This window comes from Eumetopias jubatus, unplaced genomic scaffold (genome assembly GCF_037043125.1).
Source record: "Eumetopias jubatus isolate StellerSeaLion01/CBP00866 unplaced genomic scaffold, mEumJub1_p1.0 scaffold_2, whole genome shotgun sequence".
NCBI classification, from domain to species: Eukaryota; Metazoa; Chordata; class Mammalia; order Carnivora; family Otariidae; genus Eumetopias; species Eumetopias jubatus.
The window spans coordinates 139,590,636-139,609,704 of NW_028274808.1; the positions used below are offsets into that span (position 1 = coordinate 139,590,636).

Genomic DNA, 19,069 nt, shown 5'->3' on the forward strand with positions numbered 1-19,069 from the left:
ACAAAAGCAGCCATAAAAAAATACACAAATGAATGGGTGCTCTCTAATAAACTTTATTTTAAAAAACAGTGGCTGATAACTACACTTGTGGTGAACATTTTGTAATGTATATAAATGTTGAATCACTATGTTGTCCACCTAAAACTAAGATAACATTGTATGTCAACTATACTTCGATTTAAAAAAACAGAGAGAGAGAGAGAGAGAGAGAGAGAGACAGGTGGCAAGATTTGCTCCCCTGCCCCCCATCAAGGTTATACTAATTTTGGAAGAAAATAAGAATAGATACTGGGAAAACAGTAGGTTTTTTTTGCCACAAGTACTTTGCATAGCGCCTGGCATTTATGTTCTAAGTAGTAGATACTGCTTTTTTTTTCAGTCTTAAATAAACTTTTATGAATTTCATTTTTTTAAGATTTTATTTATTTATTTGACAGAGAGAAAAAGCGCGCACACACACACACCAGTGGGGGGAGGGGCAGAGGGAGAAGCAGGCTCCCCCTGAGCAGGGAGACCCATGCGAGGCTCCATCCCAGGACCCCGAGATCATGACCTGAGCAGAAGGCAGACGCTTAACCGAATGAGCCACCCAGGCATCCCTAAAACATTTTTACTTCAAAACTATCCTTACAAAGGGAAGGGTCACGCCTTCTGACCCGCCATGTCCACTAACAATATGTCGGACCCAGGGAGGCTGAACAAAGTGCTGAAGTACAAGCCCCTGCCAGTGTCACCCGGCCTCGGACCACCCGACACTGGGCCACATGAACCTGCTTCTGCTCGATCTTCGGCATGTGCAGCCTCCTGCTCAAGCTCAAGTGGTGTGCCTGGGTCACTCTCTACTGCTCCTTCCTCAGCTTGGCCAACTCCCAGAGCTCTGAGGACACTAAGCACATGATGAGTAGCCTCACACTGTCCATCTCTGCCATGGTGATGTCATATCTGCAGAACCCTCAGCTCATCATGCCCCCTTGGTGATGTCATCCTAGGACCACTCTATCCACCTTCCCCCAGGCCTGGCCCCCGGCTGCTAGGCCTTCTGCCCTCAGCTGTGGCCCTGGGCTTCCCTGGGTGACATGGTCTCGGCGCCCGCAGTGAGATGGAGGGAAGCTGATGCTTTTCCAGGGATTCCACTTTTTCCCGGGGAAAGAGGGTTACCCTAAGCCTACCCCTCCCACCTGCCTTCCCCACCCCACCTGCTGCTAGGGGAGATGCTGTCCAAGTTTCTGGGTGTATCCACAACTTTTTTGTTCAAACCAGTTAATAATAAAGTTTTGCATTCCGGCAACAAAAAACGAAACAAAACAAAACAAATCTAAACTTACAGAAAACTTGCAGGTATAGTATAGATAATATCCATATTCGCTTTACCCAGATTCTCTAGGTTTAGATTTTGCCTCGTTCGCTTTCTTCTCCATTCTCCCTCCTTCTCTGTCTCTCCGAATAAAAAGTACATTTGTAGTCTCTAAAGAGGCAGTTGGATGGGTGTGTATGACCACACGCTAGCCAATGGGAAGTGAACTAACGTGAGATGCTGTTGAAGAGAGAACATGTGGCCACCTGTCCTCTTCTAGCTCTCCTGTAGCCTGGAATGTGTATGTAATGATGTGCCATCCTGGGCCAGGTGGATGGAGGCAATTCCGGCTGATTAGATGAAAAAAATGTAGAAGGAGCTTCGGTCCCTGACTGGAATGCTCATGCACAGATTGTTGGTTGAGAAAGAAAAAAAAATTCTGTCTATGCAATCCCCTATTATTCAGGTTCTGTTAGAACATCAAAACTCTACAATAAGTGATATTTTAACATCTTAAATATTATCAGTATTCTGTTGTGGTAAAGAGTATGCATTCTGGACCTACACTGTTAAGGCATAAATCCTAGCTCAGCCACTTACCTGCTGTGTGGTTTGGGGGAAGTTATTCAGTATCCCTCAGCCCTCTTGGGTTTGACTTGAGTACCAAACTTATAAAGTCATTTTGATGATTAATAGACTTACACATTAAGTGCTCAGAGCAGGGTTGGTGTATAGCAAGCGTTAAGTGTTAACTATTTTTACTCCTCGCAGATACTTGTGAGTGGTGGGTATTATTTTGAACATTTTATAGGTGAAGAATTTGACACTCAGCAAAGCTAACAAATTTGCCCAGAGTTATGTAATTAGTAAATAGTGGAGCTAGGATTTAGACTCATCTTATTCCCATGTCTGTGCTTTCCACTTCTATGCATTTTCATTCTATAATTTTTTTTAAATTTTACTTATTATTTATTTGCCAGAGAGAGAGAGAGAGAGAGAGACAGAGAGAAAGAGCAGGGGGAGCAGCAGAGGGAGAGGGAAAAGCGGGCTCCTCGATGAGCAAGGGCCCTGATGCAGGACTCAACCCTGGGACCCTGGGACCATGACCTGAGCCGAAGGCAGATGCTTAACTGACTGAGCCACTCAGGCATCCCTCATTCTATAATTTTAATACTTTAACACATTAGAGTTGTCATCTTAAGGAAAATCAAAATTTTGCCAGCCTTTCTGATATTTATTTTCTGTTTTTAGTGTTGCTTTTATTTGGATTAATATGAGGGTGGGGATGGGCCCTAAAGTTAGTAGAAGCTCCATGCCCTGGGGCTTCCTTAACAGGTGTTCACCCAGCCCTGTGTGAGTTAAAGATTTCAGTAATATTACAAAGTGGAAGGTATCTTTTTTTTTGGTAAGACTTTTAATGTAACCTCGTGTAACAATATTTTGACCTATGCACCATGTAGTTCCAATACAGATTAAAACTTGATAATCTCCCAAATATCTTAAAATATAGTTAATTATAGCTCCAATTGTAACTAAAGTGCTTGTGGACTCTAAAACATCTATGTAGGTATTATCAGAGGTCCCCTGGAAACTGAACTCTTTCTTTTGGAGTTTTAGGAGGGGGTAGGATCAAGTGTTAGTATTATGTTTAAAATTTTTCTTTTCTTTTTTTCTCAAGCACAAATTCCCTAATTCTCTAAACTTGTTTTGATCACAAATTAAAGGCTGTACATAATACTGTTACTGCCCAATAGTGACTGTGTCCTCAGTGTGGTAGGGGGCATTGGTTTGGAGCATACAGCTTCCTCAGGCCTTTGTCCTGATGCACCATTCTGGTAGAGACAGCACAGCACACTTAAATAATTTTATAGTTCACATCTTATTTTAATGTTTATTTTATTTTTGTTACATCTTGTTAATGTTGGAACTTAAGCCTAATGGGCTATAGTGTACCTTAAAAACATTTTTTAGTTTTTTGAAAAATGTTTAATTTTTAGAAATAAATAATATAGTCGTGAGATTCAAAAAGCAGAAAGCATAATATAGTATATAGTCTAAAAATCTCCCTTCTATCTTTCCTTGTCTCCCAATTGCCCAATTTTGTTCCCATCTTCTCTTGGGTTAAAATATATCCTTTCAAATTCATTTATATGATATACAAGCAAATTCTAATACAGATTCTGATCTCCCTCCCTTTTTTATACATTAAAAAATGTATATTTAGCATATTGTAGACCCTGTTCTGCACATTGCTTTTTTTCAGGTAACGCATCATTCCAGATTAGTGCATGGAGGTTCAGTATAGAATAGTGATTAAGCACATACATGTCAGAATGTCAAAAATAAGATAGGGTTGTTTCCTACATCATCCTCCAAATCCTCTGGAGAGTGAACGAGTTATAACTTTAATTATTTTGGCTAAAGCAACACTTCCGATCCAATCTAGGTTCTCTTTTGTAGATCCCTAATGGTAAGAAGTCGTGAGCCAGATATGATAAGAAAATAAAGGAGGGCAGCTCAGCTATGCAGAAATCCAGACCTGGCAGCAAAAGCTTTTAAGGGCATCTTCAGCGATTATATCACAAGAAGTAATTTAATTATTGTACAGGATCAGGGAGCAGGCATACATAAAGTGGTCTAAGTGATATCAATAAAGTGGATCAGAATTTGCCACCCCAAAATATGCCACTTTGGCATGAGGATTATTTTGCACTGAAGGCAGTTAATAAAGAGCAGACACAAAGTCTCCACCCGCCCCCTTTCTCACAGAGGCATACATTTCCCTTCGTAAAGGTCACACAAAATTCCCTTTATGAAGCTGTGCCCCCTCCCCTCTCCAGCACCGGGAGGAGCACAACCCTTATCACAGGAGACAAAAAGTCAGCACCGAGATGAATGAACGAACCTTACTAAAATAATCCTGTCTTCTCTTAGTTTCTTCCAAATATTTAGCTTCCCACAACTTACCACCCCTAGAAGCCCAAATCCCTTTTTTATGTCGATACTTCTCCATAATTTATCACCCTGTGTTAAAATGGTATATAAGCTCGTAGGCCTAAGCACTTCTTTGGGTGTGTGTGTGTGAAAGAGAGAGAGAAATTCATGACTGCATACAAAATAAACCCTTCTCTTGTTAATCTATCTTTTGTCAATTTAACCTCACTCACTCTCTATAAGAGGATAGAGGAAAATTCTTCCTCCCCTACAACAAGGATATCACAAAGAGTTCCCATTGAAGAAAAAAAAAGATGTAAAGATGCCGAATTATTTTCTGACTTAGAACTACCCTGCTTGAAGGAACACTGATGGTGACATGCTGTATTTAAACTTACTAGCTCCAGGGGGTAAAGTTTTAATACTCATTTTGTACACAAAACACCCTGTTTTGAAATTACAAACTTATATTTGCTCTGTTTTCTCCATTGCCAATAAGGTCTGACCATCTGATTGCTGTTTTCCCCATGTGTAAAGGATAATTCTTAAAAGAAATAAAATCATGGCTTTCATATAAAGTGGATATGTGCCAAATGTTTAACTCATTAATTAATAAGGAAACCAGTAAGATGTGAAAAACAATTCAAAGAACAGATATGTATACGGGCAATCAGGAGTACTGGAGTGAATTTGCTTAAAGAGACACAATTGGCCTCTTCCCTTTGGTGGAAACAACTATGCTCACCTTGACAAAGTTCATTTACATTTCTATGAACAGGAATTTTGGCATCACCACCGTCTACAACTTACAGAGCTGTGAAATCCTTAAGACACAATGAAAGACACGGACCTTACAGAATGTGATTGAAAGGTGTGCTAAACAACACCTTGCATTCCATTAAGAAGACACCTGAAAATCTAATTTTTTTTAATTTGTTCATTTCAAAGTCTTTCACAAGTTTTCCTTAAAGAATGTTATTGATCTCTCTCTCTCTCTCTCTCTCTCTCTCTCTCACACACACACACACACACACACAGTTACAATAAAGGAAACAACAGGTTTTGTGAATGGGCACTTGATAGGCACTCTGTAGGTGCTAAAGGAATAGAGCAAGGTTTAATCTCTGGAATAGAGTTATATAGATTCGAATAGCTTTTCTTTATTTCCCAGTTTTTAGTACCCAGAATATTACTCTGTTCTGTTGAACATACTACTAAAGTGAGGTACAACTGATGTGACCGGCAGTCAAGCCCTCTCCCCCTTGAGCAGGGCACAGGCTCTTGTCCCCACCCTGTCCCACAGTGCTCTGGTGCCCCAGCAGCCAACCACAGCTTGTTGGCCAACTGCATTATTCCAGAAAGGGCCACTCCTCTGCTGTCATTGTACCTTCCCTGCACCATCTCCTTTTCCACTCTTCTCCCCTCCCCCCTACCTTATTTTCTTCAATGAGAAAATTGTCAACAGTTCTTTCTAAAGCTATAGGCCTCCACTCAGCAAAGAGTGGAGGGAAATTCCCAGCAGATAGAGCTGCGAGCATACAAAGATTACCCAACCCCAGTTTACAAAAAAAAAAAAAAAAAAAAAAAAAAAAAAGCTCATCAAAGGCAGAGTAAGGGGTGATTTGCTCTCTAAGGGCTTAGCTGCTCTACCAGCTATGTCGGATGTGGGGCTAGTGGATGGTAGTTCAGAAAAAGAAAAAAATAAAACAGGGGAAAATGGGTTTCATTTTTCAAGAAATTAAAGGCTTGTTCTGCTTTCACTCACTCATTCATCAGTTCATTTATTCAGCAATATGTACGGATGTATATTGACAGGCTCCGTGGTACTCACTGGGCACAGACAGACCCTATACTTTAAGGGACTCCATCATTCCAATCTCTGATTGGTCGCAGCTTATTACTTCTTTCACAATTACGTTTATTCATGTCGTGTGGCTTTTAACATTTGTTTTGTGTATCTCCTTTAATAATATTGAAACTCCTTGAAAGCAGGGGAGTGTCTCATTAGACTTCTTTTTCACAGTCCTTAACCTAATTCTTGGCTTTTAATGGACTCTCAGTAAGTGTTCGTTGCTTTGATCTATTTTCATTTTAACCTCCAAACTATTTTTGGAGATCGTAGATGAGAAATCTAGCCAACTCTTTCACATTAACACCGGACATTAAACATATGCTAAATCAAGCCTTTCAAAATCTCTGGGCCCGCTCTAGCCGGACTCACGAAGGGAGGTGAGAACCTGCTGGGCGAGCATTCACACTCTCCGAGGGAGGCGGGCCATCGCCGCAGAGGGAGGCGGAGAGAAAAGCCCAAAGGCTCACGTTCAAGGCTTCCCTCTCCGCAGTTTGCTTTCCCCTTTTCTCACTTTCACAATGACAAGAGAGCGCAGGTCTCCTGCCCACTGTCGAGGGCTGGGGTCAGTGTTGCACACAGGGCACGTGATTGCCGAGCTGCTTCTCGCTGTGCCGACTTTCCACTGCAAAGCTCATTCTTTCCTCTTCGCAGAGCAGCTCCTGGTTTTAATTCTTGAGTGAGGTTTCAACTGGCAACTGACAATGTTGTTAGTTCGTTTGGAAAAGGAGTTTCACTTCATTAAAACATAGTGAAAGGAACATCCCGTTTAATAGAAAGAAAACTAATAACGGACATGTTAAATGAGTCGCTGCCCCAGAATAAGCACGAGGGTGGGATGCAAAGAGCCTGGAAATTCTGTGTGCTCGCAATCTGAGAGATCCCCGGTTCTTCCCTATATGCCCTGGGGCCCTCTAATCAAAGTGGGTTCCGGGAGGAGCAGCATCTGCATCCCCAAGGAGCTTGACAGATGTTTAGAACTCCGGCCTCACTCCAGATTTATGGACGAAAAATCTGCATTTTAACAAGAGCCCCAGGTGATTTGTCTTCAAATTAAAGTTTTGAGAAGCATTGATAATATCTGGATGCATTTGAATGGTAAAAGACTTCAAAGAAGGGCTTTCCATCTTGCCCTGGAGGAACTATTCAGCTGCCCCTTTCCCCCCATTTTGGCTGTGTATTCAATCACTCTTGTGGAATAGAAAGGATCATTTTAAGCTAAACCAGCAATTATACCTGATCAATGTTCAGATGTTTAGAAGGGTCTCAGCCAAACAGGAAAGATTATATTGTGACATTTCAGCCTAACAAGAAGTATTACTTGTTTTGTTTTATAGATAAGGAAATTGGGGCTCAGAGAAGTTAAGTAATTTGTCCACAATCATCCTGCCACTAAGTGGCACAGCAGATTCAAGCGCATGCCTACCTAACACTAGAGCTCAAGTTTTTTCTATGCATGATGCTTTTGTGGTTGTTATTATTAGCTGTGTTCTTTTTAAACAGCACTCTACTTGTCTTTCCCTTCGTATTATATATATATATTTTTTTTCAGGATAAATTTATACAACAGCCTAAATTAGTGCTATGTTTCATAAGGTTTAAATTTAGTTATTTGCAACTGCCAACCACCTGGTCCCCCTTCGAGCAATTTGCAACACAAGGTTCTGTAACTGCCAAGGGGAAGGGGAAGGAAACCGAAAGGCGGAATGACAGAGCAAGGCTTGCACTCCGGAAATGACCCCCCAGAGGAGTCTAAGCTATGCCAGAAAGAGAAGGGAGAGAAAAAAGCTGAGGACTCCAAGCTGGAGACAGAGGAGAACTGTGTGAACACATGATTCTGTCTTCTTTGCCAGTTCTGCCTTTGTCCCCTCATCCTGATCCACTTCCCACACTTCACACAGAAAGGACTCAAAACGTCAGCAGGGACGATGTCAGTGCCACAACATGGGACACCCTCACCAGAAAGGATGGGGGGCAGTGCTCTGAGCAGGGCCACAGTCCACGGGTTTATGACATATCGTATATGCTTGTAAAATGTGAATTTTTCCACGCCCCTCCCTCCTGCAACTTGGGGAGTAAAAGATTTTTTAAAAAGGTAGATGGGGGTGGGGCGCCTGGGTGGCTCAGATGGTTAAGCCTCTGCCTTTGGCTCAGGTCATGATCCCAGGGTCCTGGGATGGAGCTCCACATCGGGCTCCTGGCTTGGCGGGGAGCCTGCTTCTCCCTCTCCCTCTGCCTCTCCCCCTGCTCACGTTCTCTCTCTGTATCTCTGTGTCTCAAATGAGTAAATAAAATCTTAAAAAAAAAAAAAAGGTAGATGGGGTTGGGGTGAGAATGTGACAAATTGGAGCTGAAAGTTTTCAATGACAACTCCAGGTCTAACATGAAGATTTCCCTGAGACCTTTCATTAATTTATGATGAAATTCTAATACTGGTTTCATTCTTTTGAAGTAGACCTGTCCTCTTCTGCATTGCAAAAGGAAAAAAAATAGCGTACTGTATTTTGAACTCTGCAATATTTATTTCCCCTCATTTTAATTTTAAGAAATTTCAAAGCCACAGAAAAGTTGAGATAATAGTACAATGAAACATGTGTAGCCTTTAGCTAGATATAACAATTGGTATGATTTTGTCATATTCTCTTTCATTGAACCATATTTGCAACACTCTAATCCCTAAATAGAACCATGTATGTCTAAGAAACAAAGGCATTCTCCTTATAGTTACAGTATTATTATCATATCCAAGAAATATAACATTGATTTAATAGCATCTACCTTGTAGCACATATTCAAACTTACCCAACTGTCCCACATGTATTCTTTATAGCAGTTTTTTTTTTCCTTTTTTGATCCAGAGTCCAATCTTCATGCATTACATTTGGTTGTAAACTCTCTTAAATTCCTTTTAATCTAGACTAAAATAGTCTCCTCTCCCCCCTTCTTTTCTCATCACATTTTCAGCATCTAGGGCATTTTCTTATAGAATCTATCACAATCTGGATTTCACTAATTTTTTTCTTCATAATTTGTTTCAGATTTATATTTATTTAAAACTACAGTCGTCAAACATGATCTGGGGAGAGAAGATAGCTCCCAAACTTCTTGAAGTTAAAACTTGCATATAAGTCTTTGACTAGACTAAGTGAAATGATCTAGAATCAATGACGGCAAATTACTACTTCCTATGGGCCAAATCTGACCTGCCTGATTTTGTAAATAATATGTTGTTGGAATTCAGCCATGCCCATTCATTTCTATATTTCCTATGGCTGCTTGGCGCTTTCCTGCTAAGAAGGCAGATTGAGTAGGGGTAAGAGAGACTGCACAGCCCACAAAGCCTAAGATGTTTACTCTTTGGCCCTTTCCAGAATAAGTTTGCCAATCTCAGATCTAGAACAGGAAATGCAAATATTACTTTTGCCTCAGGACATGGTTCAAATGCTATCAAATAGATTGTGCAGGTCCCCTTGATGATTTTAATGTATCAGTTGGGAAGTAGAAAGAAACTACGTTCATCAAGGCCATTAATCTTGAGTTTTAAACTTCTCCCCTTTGAAAATTCTTTTAACAGCCTTACGTGGCCCAACTTGGATTTAACCCAAAGTCTTCAGCATGAAATTCAAGGAACGGCTCTTCATAACCTGACTCTAGGCACCATTTTCTGTGTCATATTGGTTTCCCTACATTCCTGTTCAATGGTTCTCAAACATAAGGGCATAAAAAAACACACAACCACTCACGGGGCAAGGTTAAAATTCAGATTATCAAGTCCTCCCTCCAAAGATGTGAATTAAGAAATTCTGTGATGAAAGGCAATAATGTGCAATTTTCATAAGTCCTCCAGGTCGACCTGGTACAGGTGGTCTGGAAAAACACATACAGGAAATCACTGGTTCAGTGACAGCAAAATACTTGTCTTTGACCCCTTTGTGCCTTCCATATCCCTTCCTGCAAGTTTGCTTGGGGAACTCCTTTCTTTTCATTCAAGGGGCTGGGCAAATGTCCCTTGGCGAAACTGCTTTAAAGTTCTTCCTACTGGGCTTCGTCATAGTCCACTCACTCTAGCCTCATCTCATGGAAATGTCCATACCTATTATCACTTCTCTCATTACATTATTTCAGTTTATCACCTGCCAGCCTCATGGAGTTCCTTGAGGGTGAGAAGAGACTTGGCCATGTTTGCACCCATGGCACAGTGCCTTGCACATAATTAACTTGGGGTGAATGTTGAGATGAATGCTTGAGTGAATAAAATGGCTATCTAAATCATTTGAAGCTATTGACATAAATTTTATTACATGTTGTGCATGTTGATAACTTAATTAGATAAGCTCTGTCCTTTTAGGTATTATATAAAACATATTTATTACCTAATTCCTGAAAGGGATTTGGTGTTAAAAGACACCATTAAGAGAGCAAAAAGAGAAGCCAGACTGTGAGAATTATTCCCAATTACATGTATTTGACAAAAGACTCCCAACAAGAATGTGTTAAGAGCTGCTATAATTCAATAAGAAAAAGACAAATCGCCTAATTAAAAACAGAAGAGAAAGATTTAATGGACACTTCACAAAAAAGGATATCCAAATGGCTAACAGGGATATTAAAAAGCACTTGACATTCTTAGTTATCAGGGAAATGCAGATAAAACCACAATGAGATAACACTACACACACCTACTGGAATGACACGGAGTTGGCAAGGATGTGGAGAGACTGGAACTCTCATGCATTGCTTGTGGGAGTGTAAATTGGCATAATCATTTTAGGAAACTGTTTGACAATCTCTATGGACGCTAAATACACATCCACTTTATAACGCAGCAATCCGCTCTTAAGGATACACCCCAGGGCATTTGTTCTTTAAAAGACATGAGAAAGAATATTCATAGAAGCTTTACTCATAATAACCTCAAACTGGAAACGACCCCAAAGTTCATCAACAGGGGAATGGAAAAGTCATCGTGGAATGATCATAGAATAGAATATTACTATATGGCAACAAAAAAGAATGAATTATGACTTCACACAAACACACGGATGGCTTTCCATATTGAGTGAAAGGAGCCAGAAATGAGTACAAACTGCATGATTTCATTTATGGGAAGTTCAAGAACAGATAAAACTAATCTATGATGATGAAAATCAGAATAAAGTCTACCTTTTGGGAAGGTATCGACTAGGAAGGATCAAAAGAAGCCCTTTTTTGGGATGCTGGAAATATTTTATATTTTGATCAGGTGATGATTTTCTGGAGGATATACATGTAAAATTTCATCAAGCTGTACACTTAACACTGGTGTACTTCATGCATTTATACATGTGTTAAATTTCAATTAAAAAGTTAAGAAAAGAGGGATGCCTGGATGGTTCAGTCAGTTAGCTGTCTGCCTTGGGCTCAGGTCATGATCACGGGGTCCTGGGATCGAGTCCCACATCGGGCTCCTTGCTCAGCCGGGACCCTGTTTCTCCTTCTGCCTGCTGCTCCCCCTGCTTGTGCTCGCTGTTTCTGAAAAATAAAAAAGAAATCTTAAAAAAAAGTTAAGAAAAGACCCCAGGACAGTTTACGTTACATCTCTATTATGGACTGCAAGAGTTACAGATGACACAGCCACAAGACTTTGTTAACTCACATCTTCCACTCCTCCCCAACCGGGGCCGGTTCCTCATCCGTAAATAGTGATTAAACAGTACTTTCCTCACCCAGTTGTTGTAGAAATTAAATAAATAAATGCAGAACAAAGAACTCAGGACAGTGCTTGGGACATAGTAAACGACAAGAATTAGTTATTATCATGGCACATCTGTGCTAAAATTGACACAGTACTCTAAAACATACCTGGCTGGTAGTTATATTTTCAAATCATTTTTAATCTAATGGCTGCCAACTTTTAAAAAAAAAACATGATTGTGTCCTACAACCTGATTTTATATATGTATAATGGAAATAAATATATATGGAAATATATATATATCTACAAATATATATATATGGAATGTCAAATGGAAAAAAAGTAAAAAATAACCATAATCTATCACTCTTTTATTTAATAAATATTACAGTTTCAAAAATAGCAAATGGAAACAAAAAAAGCAAGCGAACAAAACAAATTTTACCACTCTCTTAAGACTTCATAAAATAGGGGCGCCTGGGTGGCTCAGTCGTTAAGTGTCTGCCTTCGTCTCAGGTCATAATCCCAGGGTCCTGGGATCGAGCCCCACATTGGGCTCCCTGCTCCGTGGGAAGCCAGCTTCTCCCTTTCCCACTCCCCCTGCTTGTGTTTCCTTTCTCGCTGTGTCTCTCTGTCAAATAAATAAAATCTTTAAAAAAAAAAAAAAGACTTCATAAAATAACAGGTGAATGTCCCTCACTTTTCCCCTTCACTCTTCAGGGGCAACCAATGTTATCAGGTCAACCAGTGTTTGGATTCTGTGTTCAGAAAAGAAACATTCTGCTCTGTGTATATTGGTCTGAGGATGATTAATAGTAAGCAATCAGGACACACAAGGCAAGAACCGAGTAATGCAGGTCTCTGATGGAGAAGGTGCCCTGGAATGTATCCTCATGTTCGTGGAGTCATAAGTCGCTCCTTTGTCCTTTGCCTAAACCAGCCCCTTCAGCATCACTCCCGCCAGCACCAAGACGTTTGGTAAAATAAGTACTAGGCATGCACAACCACAGACTCACAGCTGAGGCTTTGTCTTTTCTCAAATAAACATAATCCCAACAATGAGACATTGTCTGTGGGGACCAGAGGATGGTGGGAGGGGTGGTTAGTCAAATTCTCTTTTCTGACTACTTACTAGATTTATAAAGTTTTCCCCTTACTAATTCTGTTTTCCTCTTTTCTTGAACAGCTCCCAAGTGACATTTGATGTTCTCTCTAGTGTGACTTTCCGTGGGGGTCCCATGAGCCCCTTAAGGCAATGCAACTTGCTTGAGGCCTTTTTCTGCAGCTGAGGGTGGGAGGGGCGGGAGAGTTTCTGGAGTCTTCAGGCCCTTTTACCCAGAATCAAGGGTCCAGTTTTTCTCTTTGAAAATTATTTGACGTTTCTTTTCTAAAGTTCACAAATATTTTTGAATGTTTCTAGGCTGTTTAGATCGAATTTGGGGTGGGTTCAAGACTCACACATCTTTTTACCTTGAATTTTAAGATGTGATAAAAGGTTTTACTTTTATTTGCTCTCTTGCCCCCCATCTTTATTCATTGCATCTCTTCCCTAAACACTGACACTAGCATCCTGCCTTTTCCACGTATCAAATCCCTTTATTGGTTTCATTTATTAATTTATTCAACTCATACTTTGTCGAGCACTTAGCTGTTGTCAGGCACTGTCCTAGGTTTAGGGTCACAGCAGTGAATAAGACCAGGTAACGTATAGAGAATGGCATGTTGAGAGCAGGGTACTTATTTTAGCTACATCGGTAAGGTAAGGCCTTTCCAAGAAGGTGATATTCCTTTTGATGCCTTTACTTTTTTCTCAAGTCTTTAGAAGGTCTTGGTGATGTTTTCTGTACTTCTCATTCTACTTCAACCTTCTTCCCTAGACGTTATGGCAGCACACCCTTTGCTTCAGCCCTTTCCTTGACTGTCCTACTTTCCTCTGCTTGCCCTCACTTTGGACTTCTCCTTCCTGACTGTCTCATGCTCCCTCGCTAATCATTTCCAGGAGTTTCCTTCAATAGCCATAGTTCTGTCACTAAGAATTTGCATGTGGGTGCTTAACACATACTTTTAAGTGATTTTAATATCATTCAGATGCCTTGGAAATTGCTATTTGAGAAATAATTCTAGTATACAAACCAGAGGTTTTAAAACTTCTGGTTTGATGAACCATTGTATGTAGGGGATAAAAACTTTAAGAGAGGTTCCTTTTCCAGCTTCTTCTGCTCAGCCCTGCAAATGCTGCCCACCTTATAAAGATGTCAGTTCAATAGTGTTTTGCCTTCATATATAGCCACGGGGGTAGCTATTAAAAACCCACTTGATATGAGTAGCATACATTGAAATCTGGAGTGGAAATGACTCTTAAAAAAAACCCCACACCCATTTTTAGTGTGACTCACATTTTGAACGAGGCCCAGACCACCTGTTGTTTATTCCTTACTCTTTGGAACGCTACCTTCAGTTTTTGGGTTTCCTCCAGAGGCCAGGGGATAGATAAGGATTTGCACCTAGTCTTCTATTTAATAAATAAATCCAACAATGGAGTGGAACCTGTGAGCTTCATTAAACAATATACAGAGGCTGAATTTCTGAGTTTCTTGGCTTTCTTGGCCAGACCCTTGGTACCACATAACCTCTATAACAAAAGCCAGTGCTTAGCACGATACCAGGACCATGATTGCTAGTCAACATGTGAATGAATAGGAAGAGAAGGGCCATGTCTTATAAATAAATATTCACAAGCTCTTCAGAATAATTTGTTTCTGTCTCATCCATCATTTGAAAGCTGTCTATGTCAGCTTTTCCAACACTTTTATTCTCATAATGAGAAGCAGTTTTTATTAGAACAGTAAACACGAAACTACTATCTACACAGACTCAATGGCCTACAAAAAAAAAAAAAAATACTTTGCACTCTAATTAAGAACAAAGCACCCAATTACATCAGATTGAACTTTGGAATCGCGGCTTTGTTTTTGTTTCATCTTGTAACACTGAGCCTGGACTCAGAGGGAAAGGGTCAGGAAAAGTAGCTATTTGAGGATTTAATTAATGGATTAAGTCTCATAGCTCCTTTAGGGGCTGCTCCGGTTCAGCCCGAAGGGTGGTAGCATTGTGGTGGTTAAGAATCTGATTGTCAGTTTTGCAGGCTCTGTGATTTCATTCTGTCAGTTTGCCAAGGAATGAGCTGTCAGGCTCTTTCTATGTCTCAGCTTCCCTCCTGGGTCTGTGCCTTCTGCCTCCCAGCCTCAGGCTTAGCCCCACCCAGACTCTGTGACCCATCTAGTGTGGAGGCCAGAGTGTTCCAGGGCTTTGCTACTCAAAATATGATCTCAGCAACAAGTGCATCATCTGCCCACCTGTTAGAAATGCAGAGTCTCAGGCTCCACCTCCTGAATCAGTAGCTGCCTCTTAGCGAGATCACTCGTCTGCGTGTTAAAGTTTGATAAGCACTATTCAAAGGGGCTCTAGCCCAGCAATGAACAGAAGGTTATCAAACTTTAGTGAGCCTCTGAATCACTGTCAGCATCATTCGTCCAAAAATGAACATTCGTGGTCCCCACCCCAGATTTGAATCAGGGAGTCTGGGATAGGGCATAGAATCCCTCTTTGCTTGGGCATGTGCTTCTGAGCTCAGGTTCCATCCCAACTCTTGGGCTTCTATACAGTCTGGGATCTTTATTCCATTTCTATTCACTGGTGTCCTGTGTCTCAGTCTCTGCTTTAAAGATTATTTTCAAGGATGGCTTCAGAACTTCTATGCAGAAATGTCTTAACACAGCAATCTGATTTGAAGAAGGACCCTTGAAACTCTTTTTGCCGAACATTTTAGATAAGACCGAGGAAACATCAATGGCCCATATCAAGAAACCAGAGATGAATGATGGAGATTATTGGGGGATATCATTACTATTTGCTTGATTCCTGCCAGTCCCTCTCCCTGGGCCCAGAGACCTTCTCCTGAACTCCAGACTTGCAGTTGGAGCCTTTTAACCACAAGCAGTAGAACCAGTCTCTGCCCAACTCAGTGTAGGCATTTATTAGGAAGATATCAGATGACTCACAGAATAACAAGAAGACTAGAGAACAAGGCTCATAAGTGGGTAGGAGGCAGGGCAGATTTTGGGGTCTGAGTAGCAGGAGCTCCTTGATAGTTTTTTTCTGGGAGCCACCCTGGAGTGAATGAATTCCACCTATTTTCAATCTTTCTGCTACTTTTCTGAGGACTCAAATCCCGGGAGAGAAACATTTGGCCAGCCTGGGTGGGTGAGGGGTGGGCTGCCCACCTTCAGTAACAGTCTTAATAGATTGTATCCAAAAGGAAGGGTAATCCCCCCATGGAAACTGGGGGCTAGAATAGATGCCTGGCAGCCAAAAAAAGCAATCAATGTCTTGTGACCTGATAGTACACTTCTGTGGTTTCTCAGACTTCACTGGAAGTAAGTTCCACGAGACCAGGATTTTTGTCTGTTTTGGTCTCTGTTATGTCCCATGCACATAGAACAGTTCCTGGCACATGGTAGATCATAAATATATATTAAATGAATGAATTAATGAATGAATGAATGCCCAGAGAGATGCTGTATGTCATGATGGTTAAGACCTAGTCTCTGGAGTCAGGCTGCCTGAGTTCAAAGCCCAATTCTCTTCCTTCCTTGTTGTGTTAACCTTGGTGGGTACTGAACTCCTTTGTGCTTATGTGCGTAGGCTTCCTCATAGCTAAAGTGACATTGACAAGAACACATTCCATTTCATAGGGTTGTAGTTAGAATGGATTTAGAACAGTGCCTATTATGTTGGCTGTGGTTTCCTCTATTTTTTAAAAAATTTTTATTGTTATGTTAATCACCATACATTACATCATTAGTTTTTAGTGTAGTGTTCCATGATTCATTGTTTGTGCATAACACCCAGTGCTCCACGCAGAATGTGCCCTTTTTAATACCCATCACCAGGCTAACCCATCCCCCCACCCCCCTCCTCTCTAGAACCCTCTGTTTTTCAGAGTCCATCATCTCTCATGGTTCGTCTCCCCTCCGATTTCCCCCCCTTCATTCTTCCCCTCCTGCTATCTGTTTTTTTTCTTGACATATATTGCATTATTTGGTTCAGAAGAACAGATCTGTGATTCAACAGTCTTGCACAATTCACAGCGCTCACCATAGCACATACCCTCCCCAATGTCTATCACCCAGCCACCCCCTCCTTCCCACCCCCCACCACTCCAGCAAACCTCAATTTGTTTCCTGAGATTAAAAATTCCTCATATCAGTGAGGTCATATGATACATATCTTTCTCTGATTGACTTATTTCACTCAGCATAACACCCTCCAGTTCCATCCACGTCCTTGCAAATGGCAAGATCTCATTCCTTTTGATGGCTGCATAATATTCCATTGTGTATATATACCACATCTTCTTTATCCATTCATCTGTCGATGGACATCTTGGCTCCTTCCACAGTTTGGCTATTGTGGACATTGCTTCTATAAACATTGGGGTGCGCGTACCCCTTCGGATCCCTACATTTGTATCTTTGGGGTAAATACCCAGTAGTGCAATTGCTGGATCATAGAGTAGCTCTATTTTCAACTGTTTGAGCAACCTCCATACTGTTTTCCAGAGTGGTTGCACCAGCTTGCATTCCCACCAACAGTGTAGGAGGGTTCCCCTTTCTCCACATCCCCACCAACATCTGTCGTTTCCTGACTTGTTAATTTTAGCCATCCTGACTGGTGTGAGGTGGTATCTCATTGAGGTTTTGATTCGGATCTCCCTGATGCCGAGCGATGTTGAGCACTTTTTCATGTGTCTGTTGGCCATTTGGATGTCTTCTTTGGAAAAATGTCTGTTCGTGTCTTCTGCCCATTTCTTGATTGGATTATTTGTTCTTTGGGTGTTGAGTTTGATAAGTTCTTTATAGATTTTGGATACAAGCCCTTTATCTGATATGTCATTTGCAAATATTTTCTCCCATTCTGTCGGTTGTCTTTTGGTTTTGTGGACTGTTTCTTTTGCTGGCAAAAGCTTTTTATCTTGATGAAATCCCAATCGTTCATTTTTGCCCTTGCTTCCCTTGCCTTTGGCGATGTTTCTAGGAAGAAGTTGCTGCAGCTGAGATCGAAGAGGTTGCTGCCTGTGTTCTCCTTTAGGATTTTGATGGACTCCTGTCTCACATCTAGGTCTTTCAACCATTTGGAGTCTATTTTTGTGTGTGGTGTAAGGAAATGGTCCAGTTTCATTCTTCTTCATGTGGCTGTCCAATTTTCCCAACACCATTTGTTGAAGAGACTGTCTTTTTTCCATTGGACATTCTTTCCTGCTTTGTCAAAGATTAGTTGACCATAGAGTTGAGGGTCCATTTCTGGGCTCTCTATTCTGTTCCATTGATCTATGTGTCTGTTTTTGTGCCAGTACCATACCGTCATGATGATGACAGCTTTGTAATAGAGCTGGAAGTCCGGAATTGTGATGCCGCCAGCTTTGCTTTTCTTTTTCAACATTCCTTTGGCTATTCGGGATCTCTTCTGGTTGCATACAAATTTTAAGATTATTTGTTTGATTTCTTTGAAAAAAGTGGGTGGTATTTTGATGGGGATTGCATTGAATGTGTAGATTGCTCTAGGTAGCATTGACATCTTCACAATGTTTGTTCTTCCAATCCATAAGCATAGAATGGTTTTCCATTTTTTTGTGTCTTCCTCAATTTCTTTCAGGAGTGTTTTATAGTTTTCTGAGTACAGATCCTTTGCCTCTTTGGTTAGATTCGTTCCTAGGTATCTAATGGTTTTGGGTGCAATTGTAAATGGGATCAACTCCTTGATTTGTCTCTCTTCTGTCTTGTTGTTGGTGTATAGGAATGCCACTGATTTCTGTGCATTGATTTTATATCCTGCCACTTTACTGAATTCCTGTATGAGTTCTAGCAGTTTTGGGGTGGAGTCTTTTGGGTCTTCCACATACAGTATCATATCATCTGCAAAGAGTGAGAGTTTGACTTCCTCTTTGCCGATTTGGATGCCTTTGATTTCTTTTTGTGGTCTGATTGCTGTGGCTAGGACTTCTAATACTATGTTGAATAGCAGTGGTGATAGTGGACATCCCTGCCGCATTCCTGACCTTAGGGGAAAAGCTCTCAGCTTTTCCCCATTGAGAATGATATTCGCTGTAGGCTTTTCATAGATGGCTTTTATGATATTGAGGTAGGTACCCTCTATGCCTATACTCTGAAGAGTTTTGATCAAGAAAGGATGTTGTACTTTGTCAAATGCTTTTTCTGCATCTATTGAGAGGATCATATGATCCTTGTTCTTTCTTTTG

At 40.9% G+C, this 19,069-nt stretch overlaps 1 pseudogene; it reads left to right on the top strand.

The window, feature by feature from the left end:
* Positions 1–661: 661 nt before the first annotated feature.
* On the top strand, positions 662–978 carry LOC114206648 (PAT complex subunit Asterix pseudogene; annotated as a pseudogene).
* The last annotated feature ends 18,091 nt before the right edge of the window (positions 979–19,069 follow it).